Source organism: Dipodomys spectabilis, unplaced genomic scaffold (assembly GCF_019054845.1).
Source record: "Dipodomys spectabilis isolate Male_0828 unplaced genomic scaffold, ASM1905484v1 ptg000054l, whole genome shotgun sequence".
In the NCBI taxonomy this organism is placed as follows: Eukaryota; Metazoa; Chordata; class Mammalia; order Rodentia; family Heteromyidae; genus Dipodomys; species Dipodomys spectabilis.
This window is the reverse complement of record NW_024870731.1, coordinates 26,063,171-26,076,570: the sequence shown is the minus strand read 5'-3', so window position 1 is coordinate 26,076,570 and position 13,400 is coordinate 26,063,171. Positions and strand designations below refer to the sequence as shown.

General features: G+C 39.3%; 1 protein-coding gene across 1 annotated transcript in view; it reads left to right on the top strand.

The window, feature by feature from the left end:
* Adamts9 (ADAM metallopeptidase with thrombospondin type 1 motif 9) overlaps positions 1-13,400 on the top strand; it is a 148,271-nt gene that overhangs the window by 86,752 nt on the left and 48,119 nt on the right. The window lies entirely within an intron of this gene.

The following is a 13,400-nucleotide window of genomic DNA, read 5'->3' as shown; positions in this document are numbered from 1 at the left end:
GCAGTTTTTGTTTTGTTTTGTTTTGGCACTAGTTTGTTCTGCCTTTGCAAGATGCTTAGCCAGCAGCTGACATAGTGAATTCTCTGCAAGGTTTGTCACTGTAAATCATATGCAAACTCCTGGGGCAGCTCTTGGCACACAGAAGGATCGATGGTGTCAAACAGTACCTTGGCTAAGTTGGGCATCCACTGTGGAGCCACCAGGGCTGTTGGATACACGTAAAGTGTTTCCATTTGTTGCACTGAAGCTGAATTTATGAACTCATATTCAGAAGCCCTTTTTTACTTCATTGTGGCTCTGGGGAAAAGGCTTAACTATTCCTGAACCCAACTGAAGAGCAGGTGCCCTAAAGTGACATGGTCGATACCTGTTGATTGCTTCTGAGAGCCAAGAGTTTCCACTTCAGAGGCTGTGGCTGGAGGTGCAGATATTAAGTAGAAACCTAGAAAGGCATCAGTATTCTCTCACATGCTCCTGTTTAGCTAGGCTGCAAGGATCTTACTCAAGAGTTTAAAAAATGTTATGCGGTGTCACATGAACATTTCCCTAAAAAAGTTCTTTGTGTATACCAATGGTAACTTCTCCTAAGGAGAGCTTGGCAGGAAGCCAGAGATATAACATCCCTTCCTCTGAAATTCCCGGCTTCTTTCAGTCACGTCCTTCATACTATTTTTCATGAAGATGTCCTTCCTGAGCCCAAGATATTTTTACCTCATTCTTTCAATCAATAGTAACACCAACCCCAGCATTATGTTTCGAAAATCTACCTAGTGCTCTCAAAAATAGTGGCACTGATTTTGATTTTGCTGTGGTTTGGTGAGAAGAAGAAATAAATATTTCCTCTCTCCAGATTCTAGTTACTTAGATCATCCCGTATTTCTCTCTCTAGGAAGAATTGCTTAGGAAAGTAAAAAATAAATAAATAAAAATTAAAAAATATATATATAGTCCCAAAGAATGGTAAAATATAGTGCTAGGGATATGTGTATATTTGCACATATATATTCATGCAAAGATGTGTATATGCATATCCGTACATCTTTGTATGTATATATATATATTACATGTATACATGTTTCTCTTTCAGTTTCTATGTAGTTTCTCTTCAACATCTCCATATTTTTTATACAGGATTACTACTACCCCCTACAGATATTTTAAGAGTTTAACTGCTTAAATTTTAAGATAGGCACTATTAATTATTTTAACTGAAGATGTGGAGTTTATCTAGTGTTATTATTCTGGACCCCTGCATACTGTTTTCTGGAACATAAGAGAGGAGAGAGAGGGAGAGAGTGAAAAATCCAATTCTGTGAAATCCACTGCAGCAAGTGCATGGGTTTAAGAAATAGTTTTGCTGCCTTTATGTGAGTTCAGTTATTCCTTTGTATAGTGATCATTATTTCAATACCTGTTTAAAGGCCTCTTCTGCAAGGCTTTTAAATTGTGATTTAAAAAATAATTAAATCAAAAAGTGATGTGTTTAAGTAGATACATTTGTAGTATATTACTTTTCCTAAATACATGTGTGATAGGGCAGTCTTTCAGATCCTTCCTGTAGGATTTTGATGTTAATTTCATGTTTATTTCCATGGATGCTTTGGTACAATGTGATTCTAAATTGAAGCATACCTCAGTGAATTCTGTTCATAGCCATAAGTCACTTCGGTGGTGCTTTATCATTGTAATGTCCATGAAATTAACAACAGTGAAGAGTACAGTTGAGGTGCTAATGTATTGCTTTCAACAGACAGCAGCTTAGACTGATTAGAAGCCTGGGGTCGCAATTACTCCTCCTGTAGGCTGCTTGTCTCCCCAAGGGCTCCCACACATAGCAGCTGTCCTGTCAAGACAAGGCAGCCTCCTCCAAGGTCAGAGGAAGCCTTCTCCAAGGTCAAAGTAGAGCTGGCCTACTTCAGCACTTGTTTCTGAACAGCAGCCCTCTCCAAGGTCAAAGGAAGCCTTCTTCAGGGTCAGAATGGAGCTAGCCTACCTCAGCACTTGTTACTGAAATGCAGTATTTAGGATAGAGACCCCAAATCTCAGTTCACACAGCTTCCAGTCACTAAACAAAGCTTCTGTGAACTTGGAGTTCAAGTACCTAATGGAGATAGACCATGGGGTTCTGCTCACATCATTATGAATTGAAGAATCAAGATTGTGAAATGTGAAGGGAAAAAATAATCTTCCAAATAGTTAGCTTTTTTTGTCCCTTTAAAAATACGTCCTTGGATACTTTCTGGGTAAGACGGTTTTTGAAACAAGACTCTAGCTTTTGCACCTTGAAGTGGACCTCCCACTGCCAGTCCTAGGGTTTCATTGCATCATGAGTACACTTGTTCCACCACGAGGAAAGCACATAGGAAAGACCACTCTATATAGGCAAGTCAAAGTGGAAAGTAGATTAAAAATTGGGAGTGTTCTACCGTAAGCTAACTCATCTAGGTAATCAGAGTTAACAAAGACAGGCAGGTCTGTCACACCTGTTTGTGTATGGCTTGTATCTCTGCTTGAATATCACCTTGGAGACTGTGGTTCTCTTCAAGGGAAATTCCTTTCGTGGGGTTTTTGTGTGAGTGTGAAAAAGAAATCTAAACGTGTTCTCTGAGCCTTGCTTGAGAATGATGCTTGTCGACCTGAGTAATGAGAATTTACGAGCTCATGAAGGAACAGTGCTGCTGTTTCCGCCTCACCAACTTCTGAATTTGTGTCTACCTCATTTCCATATGAAAGTTTGCAGCTTCCATAGGTAGGAAGAGAAAAATGTTTGACATCAGTGTCTGACAACCTCACTAGATCTATCTCTAGAAACAAAAATAAAGATTGTAACTATCACTACCGTGTTTTCTGAACAGCATTTTAAGCAGCCATGCCTAGTATTTTCTGAAAATATTTTGAGCAAAACAGATTTCTATGTTTATATAATAAAGCATATTTATTTTTCCATGTTATTTAATTTTTTTGCAACTCCTTTATTACAAAAGCGCTTCATTTGTTATTTAATTTTATATGTAGTGTCTTCCTATCATTGTTTCTCAGTAGTCTATAAGACAAGTAGGCTATGTGAGTTAGAAATGAATGTATGTTTCTTTTGATTTAAATATATACATATATTAATTTTTACAAATTTCCTCCAACCTATTCCTACTTGCAAAAATCTTAAATAGCCACGTGTAGCTGGATAGCTTAAAGAGATACTCTACGAAAAGTATTTCCCAATTAGAAGTGATGCATAGTTTTATAAACAAAAATATATGAAATTTCACAGTTTGTTGGTATTTTTTTCTGTTCTGATATTGTCCTTATTCATCGGGTTTTATCTATGAAGTATGAATGCTCTATTTCTTGGATTTGTAGTAATGATCAATTAGCTAGAAGACCACAACCTGTTTAGAAGAACTGGCTCTGGATGTGGGAAAACCAAAGCTATTCTGCATAAATTTGACTGCACCTGTTCTCTGTGTTTAGTTAACAGCAAAAGGCTGCCATTTGTTCACCTTCAGTAGATTTCAGAAAGCTTTTATTTTTAAAGAAAAATAAAATATTATGCCAATAAACATGGACATTTCAAGAGAGCCTACACTTTGCAATATATATATGTATAAGTATACATATATATGTGTGCATATATATAGTATATATGCATTTATATACATCATCATTAAAAATGACTCTAAAAGCCTGTTAATACTTCATTTCTTTTCTTTATTGGGACCCCATTTTTCCCCCATAGGTTTATAATGGAACTTGTACATGAAAGACCAAAACAAGTGAGTCCCTTTATGAATTAGGTTAAAAAATATATATAAGCCAGGCACCGATGGCTCACGCCTGTAATCCTAGCTACTCTGGAGGCTGAGATCTGAGGATCACAGTTCAAAGCCAGCCAGGACAAAGTCTGTGAGACTCTTATCTCCATTTAACCACTAGAAAACCAGAAGTGATGCTATGGCTTAAGTGGCAGAGTGCTCGCCTTGAGCTGAAGAGCTCAGGGTCAGCGCCCAGGCCCCAAGTTCAACTGACAAAAAAACAAAAAAGAAAATTACAAACTAAGATAATGTTCCAGGAAATGGTGATAGCAGATAACTTGTACTGAGTATTTACCATGCTCCATATCATGCAAACATATATCCCACCAGTCTACTTGCTGCCCATGAGGGAGGTGTTGGTAAGAATCCACAGGGCTTTGTAATGATACATTGTAGTGGTAGGTAGACACCTGGTGAGCATGGACTTTTTAATCCTATTTGGGTAGAAAGAAACCAGCCTAAATTCAGTGTGAATTTTGACCCTGTTTATAATTATTGACAGACATGCCTAAAACTCACACATCATCTAATCTTAACCAATACTGAAGTAGTAGCAACAGTGTCCATTTGAGTCTAGTAGCTGGAGAGCTAAATTTATTAGTGCTGCTGATAAATCCCCATAATCTGCAGGCATAGAAACATCAACCAACTGGTTGAGTTTAGGAAATTGCAAGAAACCCCATAATTTCCTGTAAATGATATAATTTTGGCCAGATTTGGAGGACAGAGGGAAGATGATATCAAGATTTTGATTCTGAAAAAATGATTACATTAAGTGCACATTTTTTGTAAATATATTATCTTTACTAAGATAAAACATATCTTCAATGTGGATCTTCAACAGGATCCACAGTATTTGGCTCTGTCAGTATGGCATATTAAAAAATAGGAAGAAGAAGATAAGCAGGAGTCAATGACACATTACCTGCAATCCTAGCTACTCAGGAGATCGAGATTCAAAGCTAGCCCCGGGTTGACAAATCTGAGACACTCTAATCTCTGATAACCAGCAAAAAGCTGGAAGTAGAGGTATATCGCATGTGGTAGAGGATCAGATGTGAATGAAAAAGCAAGACATAAAGCCCAGAGCTCAAGCCCCAGTACTGTAATAAATAAATAAAATTAAAGTTTAAATCAAAGGACTATGACGTGGAAATCACAGCCTTTCTTTGAGTGGTTTTGTTCATTTGTTTTATTGTTGTTTTTGTGTGTGTGCCAGTCCTGGGCTGAGCTCAGGGCCTGGGTACTGTCTCACTTAAATTACAGCTCCACTTCTGTCTTTTTGGTGGTTAATTGGAGATAAGAGTCTCACAGACTTTCCTGCCTGGGCTGGCTTTGAACCATGATCCTCAGATCTAAGCCTCCTGAATAGCTAGGATTATAGGCACGAGCCACCAGCCCCTAACCATCCACATCTTTTTGTTTGGATAGAACACTTAAGTCTATAAATATTTTCCCTCTGTTTTTACAGTGATTGTGTTCCTAAGAGAGACATTTGATGAGTGTTGGATGGTAGTGTGACAGATTTCTATATCGATGGTTTTAAAAGTCCAAAGTGAGAGGCACGGGAGTAGAAGGTTAAAGTGAAGGGAGGTGTGTGTCCAGCTCTGCCTGACTCCCTCCTTGGTGTTGTCTTTTTGGAACTGAAAAGAACAGAAACTTTGGAATGTAGAGTGGGAGGTAGAGTTTGGCTCCAAGCATAATTGCCTAGGAAGGAATCTTGCAGATTAGCAAAAGCAATTGCAGATGATTTGTTTTGTGGGGGGATGGGGTAGAAGAGTAAAAACCTCTGCATCCTTCCTTTACAAATAAAAGGCATTTGTTTTACAAGTACTTTTGAAGTACTGTGGGGTCGCCTCTATTCTGGGTGGGAAGGTAACAGCAAGGAGTATGTTAGAAGTACTTGTTATAAAGGACAGAGGAAAAATTTAGTATGAAATGAAGAAAACTAAACCCATGTAATTACAATTAACAGGTTGCTTTCCCCCGCCCCCCAGCCCTCCATCCCCACACCACCATAAAAGTACAAATACAAATTGCTATGCGTACAGCTTCCTGGTCAAAGACGACGGTGTTCAATGAACTAAAATGTAGCCATATTATCTTTGTTTTAGATGTGGAAATTTGTGTGTATGTGTATATGTGTGTATGAATACTAGTCCTGGGGCTTAAACTCAAGGCCTGGGCCTGTCCTTAGCTCTTTTGCTCAAAGCTAGCACTCTACCACTTGAGCCCTAGCTCCATTTCCAGCTTTTTGGTAGTTAATTGGAGATGAGTCGCATGAACTTCCCTACTGAGTCTGGCTTTGAACCACAGTCCTCAGATCTCAGTCTCCTGAATAGATTGGAATATAGGCATGAACCACCAGCTCCTTGCTGTCCAGGGATTTTTGGTGACAAAAGTTTCCTGACACCTGACATAGAGGTTTTTTTTTAACTTCCTGTCAGAGAACCAATTTGACTTCTGTTCCCAGTTATTTTAGAACCCAAACCTGAGCTCATTGGTCTGAGAGTTCAGATCTGTGAAAGACCTGACTTTCTGCCTTCTGCATTCCGGAATCCAGCTTTCCACACTTGTGGGAAAGTGTGACCTAAGAGTACATGAACTCCTTTTTATTTAATGGTTACCAATAAAAAGATCTTGAATTGTGGGTTACCATACCATTTTCTTGGCTTCTTGTTGTTTCCTCTCAAGTGGGATGATTGTCATGTATGCCTTTTTAAAATTTTAAATACACACACACACACACACACACACACACCTTTTCTACCTAGAATTTTATGAAATAGAAGATTGGCAGTCAAGCTGGTGATGGTGGGTGACTCCCACCTGGAATCCCAGCTACTAACTAGGCAACAATTGTGGTCCAAGGCCCAGGCAAAAAGTTAGGAAGACTCCTTCTCAACCAAGAAAAGAGATCTGAGAGAGTGTGCTGATAATCTTAGCTAAGTCAGAGGCCATAGAGAGAAAGGTCACTGTCTAAAACTGGCCCTAGGCAAAAAGCAAGAGGCTATCTGAAAAATAACTCAAGCTAAAAGTCCTAGACTGTCAAGTATGCCTGGTGGGCAGTAAGACATCTCATATAGGCCAAACCTGGAAATTGGTCATTTTTATCAATTATCTGCCTTGACCAACATAGTCTTCCAATGACAGGAATGTTGCTTTTGCTTTCCAATATGGAAGTCATGTTTCTAAACACCAAGCTCTTAAAATATTGGTAAGTGGGAAGGAAACTGCATTAAAAAATTTTTTTGTTAATTAAAATTAAGAGCCAAAGACAAGTTCTTGTTGCTCATACCTGTAATCCCAGCTGAAAATAGGGGATCACAGTTCAAGGCCAGACTGGGCAGGAAAATACGCAAGAATTGATGTCGATAGAGAGAAGCTGGATTCAGTAGTGATCCCAGCAACTACAGGAAGCCTGAAATGGGTGGATAACAATCCAGACAAGAAGTAAGGTCCTATGTGAAAAAAAAAATGATTAGCTAGAGGTGTGGCTCAAGTGGTAGAGTAGACCTAACAAGCATGAGGCCCTGGGTTCAAATCCCAGAAAAGTTAACCGTAAAAAGAAAAAGTAAAAAAGAGTAATGATAACTACTCTAAGTTTTAAGTAGCTCCCTTGGAGTCATGGCTCCCATATTGGACAGGACAATTAGCCCTAAAAGAGCAAAAACAAAACATAAAAAATAAATTGGGGAGAAAAGTCCTATGTCAGTATTTGAGACCTCCTACAGAGGACCACTCACATCCATTATAATTAGCATTTTTTTGTTTAGTAGATCTTCAGTGGGTGTGTCTTGACAGCTGGGCATTAGAAACAACAGAACAGCAAAAAAATAGGCTATCAGAACCAGCTGTCTGAAAAGCACTAACTCCAGGGCTTCATTGCAAAAGCAGCTGTTAAAACAAACTCTCCTCATGTGTCTCAGAGTTCAAGTTCACTGTGGCAGTTCAGTTCACATCAGGAGAAAGCAAAGCATGTTTGTGTGTGCAGTGAGTTGAAAGGGCATGTCTTGATGGATGCCTCTCTCTCTCTCTCTCTCTCTCTCTCTCTAAGAAAAGGCTACAGCAGAACTCACCAGGTAGTTGCCTTGTGGAAGCTGGAATTCCAAGAGGCCATTCTCTCTTAGAAGTAGTAGTGTTTGGGAGGCAGCTTTTCCTATCCACTGAAGCCACAGACTTTGAGCAGGCTGGCTTTGCAGGCCATTGTTTTCTAGACACATCTGAAGAACCAGAATTGAGGCCACTGTAACTGTCCTCATGTGACTTTGCAAGTCTTGACCCTCCTCGGTGTTAAGCAAACGTTTTGAGGCTCAATTCACAGACCTCTGTTGTCCTAAAGTCTCTCTCTCTCACACCTACCCCGGACACAACTTTAAATTTGTGCAACAACATTGGACGCAAATTGATCCATGATACCATCAGTTCTCTTGCCCTAGATCAGAAACATTTCCAGCCCTTCAAGGCAACATCCTGAATTAAAGAATCCAGCAGGTTCTCTGTATTCTTACAATTACTTAGTAATCAGTCATGCTTCTTCTCAGGATGAGCGCCAAAATGAGAAATAAGTCAAATAGTTCTCCCAAAGCCACTCCCTTTTTAAAATATGTCAGAAAGTGAAGTCATCCACAAAAGATGGGATTTTTCACCTGCTTTATTTTGTACAATGTATTTCTTCCCATGATGATAGAGGATTTTGTGAGTTTTTAATATAAAAATTACATAATGTTGTAGTCCATTTTCCTGTGTGCTAAGAATTATCCTAAGCCATTCACCCCTGTTGGCTTACCTATGCTTCTGTACTTGTTGAAGCTGGCAACATCTGGGAAGTAAAATAATTGAATTTAATCACCTAATATATCACACGGCTGGGAAGTAGCTGAGCCAGGATTTGAACACAGAATTTTGTGGCTTTTGAGATATTGGTTTTAATCAAAATCTAATCCCCCCTGTTATTTTTCCGTTGGTAAACAGGGAAAATGCAACTTCTGGAAAAACAATAACAAAACTTAAGATTTTTTTTGTCTTGTTGTTTTGTTGTGGGGATTTTTGGTGTGTGGGTTGTGTGTGTGTGTGTGTGTGTGTGTGTGTGTGTGTGTGTGTGTGTGTGTGTGTGTGTGTGTGTGTGTGTGATCCTAGATTGGGATAACTTAGACTCGGAAATTTTGACATTCACAAATTTTGCTCAGGGAATGAACCAAGAAAATTGGAAGTGAGTATCAGAAAACAACACAAAACAAAAAACGTTTCTGTTAGAATTAAGCAAAATAGTTGGGCATGGTGGCTCACACCTATAATCCCAGATATTTAGGAAATAGAGATCAGAAAGATGGCACTTCAAGGCCACCTTGGCAAAAAGTTTCTGAGAATTCCTCTCAACCAATAATTCAGATATGGTGGTACATGCCTGTAATTGCTTGTGATCCCAGCTGTGTGGGAGACTACTTGATTCTTGGAGGATCAAGGTCAAAAGCCAACCTCAAGGAACAACACGTGACCCTATCCTATTTAAAACAAACAAACAAACAAAAGCAAAAATTGTTGGGGCATGGCTCAAGTGGTAGAGGGCCTGCCTAGCAAGTGGGAGACCTAGAGTTCAAACTCCACTCATGCCCCAATAAGTAAATAAAGAACAAGATTTAAAGGTTTTAAATTTCCAATAAAAACTCATCCAGTATTTATGAAGTATGCATTGGATGATATGTCTGACATTTTAATATGTGAGAAGAAATGAAAAAAACTTGCAGTAGTAAATCTAAATGTTTTATTTATCTAGTAGGTAGCTAGATAATTAGACTGATGGATCCAATGTATTACAACCAATTAGGGGATCTTGCAGATGCTTGCAATGATGAGGTTCGTTGCAGAGACTAGATACTTCATGTGAAAAATGATAAAATTAAAATTTATTGAAGATGATCACATGCTAATAACTCTGGATGGAATAAACTACACGAAGTACATTAAAAGGTCTTATGAAGTATTTTTCAAGCTAAACTGAACTATAGGAGTAAAACTCTTTAACAATGGAGAATTGTGTTTGCTCTCATACATAGGGGAGTCAGTCACTTTGAGTCCTGTGCTTACATTGCTTTCCATTCTTCACCTCTCATTCTCCATATTACCTATGCCAGGAGGCATAAAGTAATACATGCTTATGGTTTAGGAATAATAAGATGAGGAAAAAGAGATATCAGGGGGAAATACCAGAACATCCTGGCTTCCTTTTTCTTAGCTAAGACATAGGAAGGTATGTAGATTGAGCAACTTTTAGGTCAAGTGAAAAATCTGTTTCCTTTACCCTTTATGGAATTACTCATAATATTCTTTGACAGCTGAGTCCCAAAGTTAGGCCTGGTTCCTTATTCAAGAAAGAAGTACCATCAACAGTATTGAAATGAATGAATGAGTTCAGGCACTTAGCAGCTCAGCAATCCATTACACTAGAAATACAGAGGGAGACAGGGAGGAAGGGGGACAAGGAGAGAATATTCTGGTAATATCCTGACTTAGTTATCTGGCGTCTTTGCAGTAGAGCATCCTTGGCTTTAGATATGATAGGGAATTGTGTCTGATTTGCTCTGAAATTGTTCAAGGAGAGGGTAAATAATAATGACACATCTATGCAGGAGAAGCCAGTGTGTTAAGTATTAGCAATTGGGGACACTAGATGAGAGCATAAGGAAGAGTGGCCAGAAGTGTCTGCAATTTATCTCGAAGTCTGAGACTCTTTTCAGAGGAAGTTACCTTGGAAAGATTTCTTCTAAAAACATGAATATGTGCCAACTGTGTGTTCTCCTTCACAAGGGAGTAAAGAGGAGAACGGGTTCATTAAAAAACATTCTGACACATTTTAGGAAGCTGTTTTTAATCCTAGATTAATACTGTAATAAAACATTAACAACAGGAGCAGGTGTAGTAACCCTAGCTCAGCAGAAATAGAGCCTTTCCTATTTCATTGACATTTCCCCAGGATTCTCTTAGCCTCCGACTCTCTTACCATCCTCATATACTCTGGGGGTTGTGCTGGGGTGTTTTTTGTTTGTTTGTCTCCCTTTCTCCAGGGAAATCCCGTTTTCTTGCAGCTCTTGGTAGTAAATTCCCGTGCATATCTAGCCATGTGCAATGTCTTTGTTTTTTTTTTTTTTAATCTACTTCTGCCTAAACTCCAGATCCTTTCCTCCCAAACCCCTCTCCCAAAAGTAACGAGCCATTACAGAGCCAGCTCACCTGTTCCCTGCATTGCTGTATGCAACAGTCACATTTCCTTCTCCTTTGATGTCTTTGAATCAGATATGACACACTGGGACCCTATCTCCTCACAGACTTGACATCTGGGAGAAAGGTTTGGTCCCTGAGCACAGTTTCATCTGTTACTATTGAAAATCCTCATTCTTGTACATGGGGATTGATTTCACCTTGTTCATGTCCCATTCTCTATAGCCCAAGGCTAACCAAACTTGAGCCTAAACACATGACTTGGCTATCATGGTGTGTAGAAAGCTCTACTATTAACTGTCCACCAGCAAGTTCTGTGTCTCCTAACCCTACCAGATCCGTAAATTTAAGCCACATTGGAGAACTTGTTGAAAGACTTCCTGAGAAGCTTGGGGAATAATTCAGTAGTTTTCAATTATAGAATAGTTGTTATCTACCAGTGGGCCGTTTGGTAATGTCTGGAGCCCTTTTAGTTGGTACAAGTGGAATGGAGGGACTCTTAAGGTGTGGTGGGTTGAGGATAACTATCGTTTGGAACATCCAACAATAGGTAGGACGTGCTCAACATGTTATCTTAGCTGAAATCTCAAAATAGTGCCAGAGTTGAGGCATCTGAAGAGGAGAGAGAGGCAAAGCGTTGTCATGAAAATTCAAAGCGGAAGTCACAATTGCAAGCTCTGAGGAATGACAGAAGAGCTATCAGAAGCTCTTCCCTGGAGAGTTGAATTTCCCTTCACACATAGAAGATCCCAGGAAGTCATCAGTATGAATTTTCAAACCAATAAACACTCATAAGTCACTCATTTTTTGGAAAGGGTGGGGAGAGGAGGAAGGCATTACAAATGTAAACGTGCTGGGGGCATAACTCAAGTAGTAGGACACGTACCTAGCAAGCCTGAGGTCTTGACTTTTAAATCCCATGTGTACAAATGTGCTCAGTATGATCAATAAGTGGACGGTCTGTATGGCATCTTTGACGAGCGGGATTGGCTCTTTAAAGAACCATGTAAATATAGATAGGTATTCCTAAGAAAACAAAGCTGTTCCTCAACATGTGCCTTTTGAAGAGTGCTCCCGTTTTACCTAGAGTCCTTTACAAGTTACATTTTGAACATTCCTTCACCAATGTTAGAATGTTGTCCTTATGTAGCAACAGTTCAGCAAGACCTAGAAACATGTCTTGAATGTTTTGATTTCGCCTTGGGGAGAAGGCTTTCAAAAGTGAGATTAATTCTAGTGAGTTTTCATCTGCAAAGTAGGTGTCCATGATTCTTATTAGAAACCAAAATAGTGGTCCGTGGAGTGTTCTGTGCCTGTTGAATAGGTATAAAGCAGATGGTTCCTTGCTATAGGTGGCTCTTTTGGGCATTGTGTAATTTGTCAGCATCCTTGGCTTCTCTATCAGGTACCAGTAGCATACCCTTTGGCTACTGGCACCAAAGAATATCTTCAGACCTCATCAAATCCCTCCTGGGTTGGGGGGGAGGGAGTAACAATATCATCACCCCCATCAGTTTGTGGATTTCTCACAGCAGAATTTACCATTTCATGTTCTTATGGGCATTAGATGGATAGAGTCTGCAGCATTTCCCAAATGTATTTTGTAACAAATGCCTTACAATCAAAAATAAAACCTTTGAAGTTATAAAACCATTCCCTTCCTCTTTTCAAGGAAGAGAAACATACCATAGAGACTAGAAAGTTTTCCCAGTTATTTTTCTGCCTTTTTTTTTTTTTTGGTCGGTTGTGGGGCTTAAACTCTGGGCCTGGGCACTGTCCCTGAGCTCTTCAGCTCAAGGCAAGTTTTCTGGTGGTTAATTGGAGATAAAAGTCTCATGGACTTTACTGCCCATGCTGGCTTTGAACTGTGATCCTCAGATTTCAGCCTCCTGAGTAGCTAGGATTATAGGTGTGAGCCACCGGCACCCAGCTCTGCCAGTTGTTTTTAAAAATCAATCAGAAAAAAAACACAAAAATGTATTTAAGTAATGAGTTTACCCAGAATATTAACTTGGCTTCTCCTTACATGAACTTTGAGGGAAGAATGTTTTGGAGATTTCCCTCTTTGGGCCTCTACTCTTTCTCTGCACATCCTTTCCTGTTTCAACAGATGGCTAGTGACATATATTTACCAACTCTAACCCTCACACAACACAGACACATACCTGTAACACAATGACAGTTGCCTGTTGGAAGGGAAGAAAACATTTTAGAGCATGTATCTCTTGGTCCTAGAAGGAAAATCAATCTCATAAATACCAGTATGACTTGAAAGCATTGAGACAGGAAAAGTCTATTGTTTAAAGAAAGATAAACAAAACAAACCCAAGACACTGTCATCAAACTCAGGAATTTCATGGGTAGGACCAAAAC